The sequence below is a fragment of the Clupea harengus genome, chromosome 26 (assembly GCF_900700415.2).
Source record: "Clupea harengus chromosome 26, Ch_v2.0.2, whole genome shotgun sequence".
NCBI lineage: Eukaryota > Metazoa > Chordata > Actinopteri > Clupeiformes > Clupeidae > Clupea > Clupea harengus.
In genome coordinates, this window is record NC_045177.1 from 6,606,443 (window position 1) to 6,614,150 (window position 7,708).

Consider the following 7,708-nt stretch of genomic DNA (forward strand, 5'->3'; position numbering starts at 1 on the left):
AAACCTTGTCAGGGCTTGCAGTTTTTTGGCTCCTCGCCGAAGCACCACAAAATACACTTATCAACCAATTATGTTTGCTGTACAGTACAGTACATCTTCTCTGTACGTTAGCGTCCCACTAAACATCTCTGTGTGTTGGTGCCCTGCTGTGTAATGGTTCATTCACAGATACCACTGCTTTGCTAGATTTGCTTTTAAATGCACCATACATGGCTGGTGATCACACATGTAAATATGATTTAAACAGATACCTATACGAGACTAGATTTTACCAGGATCAGAGGCATCTGAGAAAGGCCAATTCAATGTTTAGGTAGTGGAATGGAACTATGTATTCCACATCTGTGAAAACTACGCCATCTTGTGGTCAATCTATGCACAATATAACCGGTTGGCGGCAGCAAATTTACTTTACTCACATTTGGTTCCCTGACAAAAGCAGGTCAACACGTGCTATTTGAAGTGGTCTTTTTGACCACTAGTGCCCGAAGAGTATAGCCCACTGCACTCATAGATGATCTAGGGTTAGGGTTATGGGTTATGGTTGGCATATTTGCTTCTCGTTTCTTCTCATTGAAGTTGAAAGATTTTGAGACCATCACAGAGACTGAACATCAAAATGAAAACAAATAACAAAGAAAAACGAATAATCTGTTTTAACGGATGGCCAGAGCGGCTCTTGTGAGGTTTGGACGAACCGAAATAGACACAAATGAACATTTCTTTGGACAGTTTTTCTGACAGTGCCCCCATAATCCAGCAAGTCCTCAACCGTTGACTTCATTACCGTTCCATGAGCTCAACAGATTTAAGCTGCAAATTGGATCCTTTTCTTAGAAGTTATTCATATCTAACAAAGATTCTCTAGTGACCTTTACAATTAAGGGACTAAACAAACTTCAATGGCTCTCATCTTTATGTCGCTGTGAAGAGGCTAGAGCGTCACTGGATAAAAAACCTTGAAGACGGCATAACCCTTCACAAGCGGCGGCGGTGAAAAGGACACTGCGGTGGATGAGGACACGGACAAACCACCATCTGAACAGAAGAAGAACAAAATGACAGAAGAAAAAACAACAAAATAGGACATGAAGATGGCTTTAATTTCGAATGGATGGAGGGAAGGAGAGAGATAGAGAGAGAGAGAGAGCGAGCGAGAAAAGGAAGAAAGTTAATAATTGATGTGGCCCTAGTCCCTGCGCTGGTTCCAACAGCTCCCACTATCTCACAAAGACATTTAGCAGTGATTGAGATCAAAGCCGCCGCGCCTCCCCGCTGCTAAGCTGAAAGGCGAAACCGCCGATTGCCTTTCCCCCACGCTAATAATATCGTCTTTATGTAGTTAATAAACTGCACACTTCAGTCAAACTATATCATTACGGGCGACTTAGGGAGCTAATAATTTAAAAGCAGAGAATCGCCTCTGTTCTTCGCTTTGAACTAAACAACATTCTGTCGAGCGGGGTAGGGGACTGGCGGTAGGGGGTGCATGGACGGGACATCAAAGCCTTTGTCACAACAGTGCAGTGAAAGAAGCACGCGGCCAGACCATACTGAGTTTACTTCAGTTGCCGAAGACAAAAAGAGCCCCCCCATCCCCTCCCTCGAATAAAAGAGACGAGGACATTCGAGGCCACGGGCCTCCCTCAAACCGCAAAAGCAATCAGGTGCCCAGACGAGCATTGAAGTCAGCTTGGCGTGGAGGAAACGAGCGGGCTGAAAAAAAGTTGACTGAAGTAAAAGTTTATACCAGAGCCCCACTACCTGCCTTTTCACTGGATGACATCCGCATCCCAGGTGTACTTCTGGTGAGCGGAATTAGCCGTATCAATTTCCGCACTCGGTGTGTTGTCCTCCTTTCATGCTGTCTCCTAATGATTGTCTGCACAAGTGACATTGGAACCGCAAGACGTTTCAGATGCTGCGGGTTGTCTCATCAGATACTTCATCAGAGAGGGTCTTGCAAACCGTTCTGAACACGAAAACATGGGGAAAACTACACACAGGCTGGCAGTGCCCAAAGTAATTGCGAAAAGGGGAATGTAAGTTTTTAGCACGTCTGTCAATAGCAGACCCTTTCTGTTGAAGTCTACATAAAAGTGTCTTTTCCCCCCACTTTTCTTTCTCTCTCTCTCTCTCTCCTTCCACTACACTACAGGGTTTTATTTCCGATACATCTACTTCCCAATGTGACTTTGCATGAGTTGAAGTCACTCAAAACTTTCTGACAGTGGAAATGTGGAAATAAAAACATTGTTTTCTGGAGAACTGATCAGACCAAACAAACATGTAAACAATACCACCATGTTTGGTGCGAGGCATGAACTATCATGCTATGACAGAATGACAACCAATCTACTGGCACACAACACAACACTGGCACACAAATAAATGTGGTTAATTTACCTCCATTTAGGGTATTATTGGTCAGCTGGTTGATGTAATGATGCTGGAGGCTAGATTAGAACACTTAAAGACAACTCTACTCTTTATTTAGTTACTTACTTACGTGACTTAGGTGGACACGGAGCCCTGCTCATACCGTGGAGGAGTGTTGAATCATGGGGGTAATGTTACAAACATTGGCCTACCTTTTTACATATGCACACATACACATAGATACACAAAAATAACTCAGAAAAAACCTCAGTCTCAGTTCTGTCAAATCTGCCAGATGGAAAACAAGTGTTCACTGTTGAATCTCAAGAGATATATAGATGATTACTATTTCAAATCCCTTTGAAAGTTTTTTTTTTTTAAAGGAAATCAAGTATAAGACAGTGTGTTTATTCCCGAGAGCCCCTCGATGACCAGCTATTCTTGGTTCATCCATCACAGTTGTGTATAAATTCCACTGCATACATACACAACAAGAGATTTGCTGTTGCAATCCCTTATCAAGTAACTCCCCAAAAACGGGATCCAATCTGTCCTGTGTGACCTTCTAAGCACAAGTCATAACCTTGGGATACTCGCTCAGCCCCCTCTTGCCCCTCTGTGCCCGTGGCTGGGTGGTGATTGTGGATGCCCCGACAGCCTGCCCTCTGTGCTCCTGAGTGCTAATGGGCTAGCCAGAGCCCCATTCTCACCCGAGGGCCCTGCTTGCCAACTCCATTATCCCAACAACCCCTCAGAGCAGGTCAGATAGTTTTTCAGTTTGACAATCCCCCGCTGCCCCGGCTTATTCATCCACCGTTCCTTTTCTCTACTCTGCCCCTCTCTTTTTGAAGGGAAACAGAGGGAGGTGGAGGAGGGGATTTGCACCACGGTGGGGTTTTTTCTTTTATACGAAACATATGAGAGGAAAAGAGCTAAAGAGGGAGAGAGAGAAAAGGGAGGGAAAGAAAGAGAGAGAGAGAGAGAGAGAGAGAGAGAGAGAGAAAGGAAGAAAGAAAGAAAGAAAGAAAGAAAGAGACTCACCGGCCTGTGAGCAGCAAAAGGCGAGCCAGAACCCACTCAAGAAGCAGCGGGCCTTAAAGCTAGAGGATTTGTTTAGAGAAGTCCACTCCAGCCAAAGCAGGATTACGGCGCCCAAGTTCCCATGAAACGCGGCCCTTCGGAAAGGAGGAGGAGTTTTGTGGGGTTACTGGCATCCGTGCGTCCCCTCGAAGCCCACTCCCACTCAGGAGGATCGGAGGACGGTTATTTAAGGCCCCTTTCTTCTCAATTCGCCCCCCCCCCACCCCCCTTTCCCTCCCCAGAAAAACCTTCAATCTGAGGAGAATTAGACACTCGCTGCGTGGTAGCATTGCTTCAAGAGGGACCCGAGCACAGAGACCCCACTCTCTCTCTCTCTCTCTCTCTCTCTCGCTGAACCCCCCTATTGCTGGACTAAGCTTTCGGAGATGGGATGGGAGGGTGGGAAGAGGGGCTGGTTTGGACGAGAATTACTTCAGCAATCTCCATAGCACCCCTTATCCCTCTTAAAACGTATGAATGCCACTGGAAAAACAGAGGCCTTTCATGGGCATCCAGCAGTTCTCTGTGAAAAAATCCATAATTGCTGTGCAATGGAAGTGAAGGGTCAGTGGACGGGTGCCACGGAAGGAATCAGAGGGGACAATGGGTGGGTGACCTCAACTTGAGCGAACATCTCAGAAGCGAGCCCCCCCCTTCCCCCCCTTGTCTTCCCCCTGAACCCCTCCTCTGAGTTCATGGTCAGCGACAGTCGGATGCATGACAATGGTTCTCAGCGAAGGGAGCCGATTTCACATAGCATCCTCCATTCCAGTCTGAACTTTGCAGGAGAGGGCGGGCAGAGATGCGGCCTGCAGTGAAGGTGGCAGCGGCACAAGCAACCGGGGTCCTGGTGGGCCCTTTGATTTGGTTTCAGAGGCATTGATGCTGCCGTGTTCTTAAAGGGCAGGAGCTGAGCCAAAGGGCCGGCCTCTCCTGGCTCCTGTGCACACCGCGGGTCCCCCGGTGAGATCTCCGTGGGAACAGCTGCCATGGCGATGCCCCAGCTGCTACCCATCTACCCTGCCTCCCGCACTGCGGCCCTGTGTGAAGTTTCTCTCTTTTTTTCTGCCTCTCTTTTGCTCACTCACTCACACACACACACACACACACACACACACACACACACACACACACACATACAGGGGCATATTCTAGTCTTTTGGAGAAGTGTACAGTAAAATCACAGAAGTAGACAACGTAAGAAAAATTATTGACAGGTCATTCTTAGGTTATCTCCAAAGACTGCTTCGAAGAGATTTGCTTTCAGCAAGTAGTTTAAAACACACAGTAGTCTTCAGTGTACGCCAGGCGATGGTAAAATCACCACAGGCGACTGTGTTCATGAGAAAACAAACAGACCAACTATTAGCCATGTTGGGGGGCTTTAGTTTCAGCCGCAATAAAGATTTTATTAAGATGTGCTAGCATGTGTATGCAGTGTGCAACTTCATGGTCATCACCTGCCCAACAGATGTCTCCCCCAAGGAACTGAGGTTGCATAGAATGACACTTGGCAGATGGTGTGACCTTTTGACCTTTGGGACAAGTACATCCCGTGACATATCCTTGGTCAATGTGAGTCCCTGATGTCTTCCAGCAGATGAGAGTTATTTGCCTTTTCACAGCTTGAAATGTTTTGCAATCAACCTATGCCAAACTTTGCAGTGGACTTAGAGTAGGTGTCCATTTCCTGGAAGGACAGAGTCAGAGAAAAAGTTTAGTTATCTGTAATGAGTTATCTGAGTTATCTGTAAATGAGTCCAGTCTAGCAGATCGTAAACTGTACTTCTAGGTCATGTTTGTCGGCCCCCTGTAAGACCACTGCCAGAATCGGGATGATCCCAACCATAGCAGCGAGTGTGGCGTCCCATTACTCGACCAGATGGAGCATCTGACTGCTTGTTTAGCTTTTCCATGAGTTCATTTCATAGTTGAGTTGTCAAATTTCCACCGGCTCAGACCATACGTGTCTCTCTCTCTCTGACAGGGCACTGCCTGCCTGGATGGTGTGTGGAAACAGGTGTGCCAGCATCCAAAATAGTGACAGAGAGAAGTGAGGAGATGGATAGATTGGTGGATGGGAAAGAGCCCAGTGAGGAATTAGAGCAGACTACAGCAGGGTAGACAGAGAGAGAGAGAGAGAGAGAGAGAGGGAGAAGGAGAGAGCAGGCATCAGATCCTCTTTCGCCACAGCTGTGCTTGCACGCACAGGAGCAGAGAGCTCTTTGTAGTTTGCACATGTCTGGCTTCACATGGAGACAGCCGTTTGTGCTGGGCAGATGAAAGCTAACATTCATTATCTCGCAGGGCCGTTTGTATGGGTGTCTCCACAACCAGGCCGGCGTGGAGAGAATGGCTCAGGGTGAGCTATAAACAAATTCAATAATTCATGTTGATTCTAATTACACCGAGGGACGAGGGCACGTAGACAAATACCTACACATGGCAAAAAAAGGGTTTCCTTTCAGACAGGTCTTCCTTCCATCCCCCCTTTCCTCCATACTTTCTCTCTCTCTCTCGCTCTCTTGTCTGTCTCCCTTTCCCTTGCCCTCCTTCCAAGGCTCCCCCTGCTTTAATCCAGCGGCGGAATTTCGCTCGACAAGTGATCAAAGAGCAGACGCGGGACACCAGGTGCGGCAGCAGCTTTACCACTGACAACAACGCTGCCTTCTCTTTTTTTTTCACCAGAAAGAAAGAACGAACGAGAGAGAGAGAGAGAGAAGAAAAAAAACAAAGCTGGCGAAACTACTGTTTGTGTCTGTCTGGGTTTCTCTCATGATTTTTGAAGCCCCACACTCTCTCTCTTTCGCTCTATCGTCGGGAGTGAACAGATCTTGTGGCGAGCTCCGTCCTTCTCTCCCAATCCTGTTTCGCTCCCCTGCGTGGCGGACTCGGCGTGAGAAGTTCCCGTCAGCAAATTAAGGCATGCTCACGACACTCAAACAGCAGGACCGGGGAACACAGAGAGGACACGCCGCAGGGGTTAATGCTTATTTAGACACAAGAGCCTAGAGATGTGTGTGAAAACAAGCCGGCATAGACAGCTAGGCAACACCACAGTGGTAGAGGACTGCTGGAGGACTGCGGCGCAGCTGTACAGACGCCTATTACTGTCAAAAAATACCAGTGATGCTTTGGGTCATAAAAGTTTACCACGTTATGAGGGACGATGGAACTATTTTCTGGGAGGGCGGTGGGGGTGGGTGGACTACTTCACCCATCGCACATTATGTAATTTACCCCTTGCACAGTTTACAATTATTTTGTGGTGGACAGTGGCGTTCAACACAGCAGTGCTGATTAGACCGAACTATTTATGACTATCTTTTAATGGCTTTAATTTCAGATATCAAATTGTTTGGAAACTATACAGCTATTTAAAAAAAAAGAAGAAGTGAGATTTAGAGGTTTTCAAAGCATCTGACCTAGATAGCAAACATATATCGGTCCACCGGTGGATTTTGGTTGGCGCCCACACTGGTGGTGTGCCACTTCTGGTCCACTCTTGGACCACCGTCAGCTTTAGTTTAACTGGGCGTGAGAAAATAACATCAAATGTTAGCAATTCCTGGAATTTCGAAATCATATCCTGGAGTCTATTGAAAATATCAGTCTCTTTTACAAAGCTCTTAAGGTGAAAAATGACATGGTCTATTACAAAGTTATGTTACACACTAGTAACATCTATAAAAATGTTAAGGGTTGGTGAAAATGAATGAAGAAGTAGGCTATGTGAATATAGATTTTTTTAAAGCAAGTGGCAAAACGGTGTGCCGTTTGTCTGTAATTCTGGACCTCCCAAAAACCAATGAGCAAAAAGCCAGTGGACAGTAGCCGACTGGCCTTTTGCTATATGTATTCAATTGTATGACAATGCATGCTCATGACAATGCATGCTCATATAAAAATGCATAAAAATGCAAATCATAGGCCCTGAAGGTACAAATATGTCTAGCCTACTTAAACGAAAGACCACTTCTGAATGAAGGCTGGCTATTCATATAGTCATATATCTAAATATTAAATTGCGTGAAACCAAACACGAGGCCAAACAAAAATAGGCGAAAATAGAAAGATAGGTAGGGCACCTGCAGGGACCTTGCCTAGGACACTTCTCAGAACTGCAGCCTACCTTTAACTTTTTAAGTTTTTTCATAGCCTTTTACTTTGATACATTTGCCATTATGATATTTGTACTTTCGTTACAACTTGTTTATCTAGGTTAGGTTTTGCCCGCATTGACGAAATG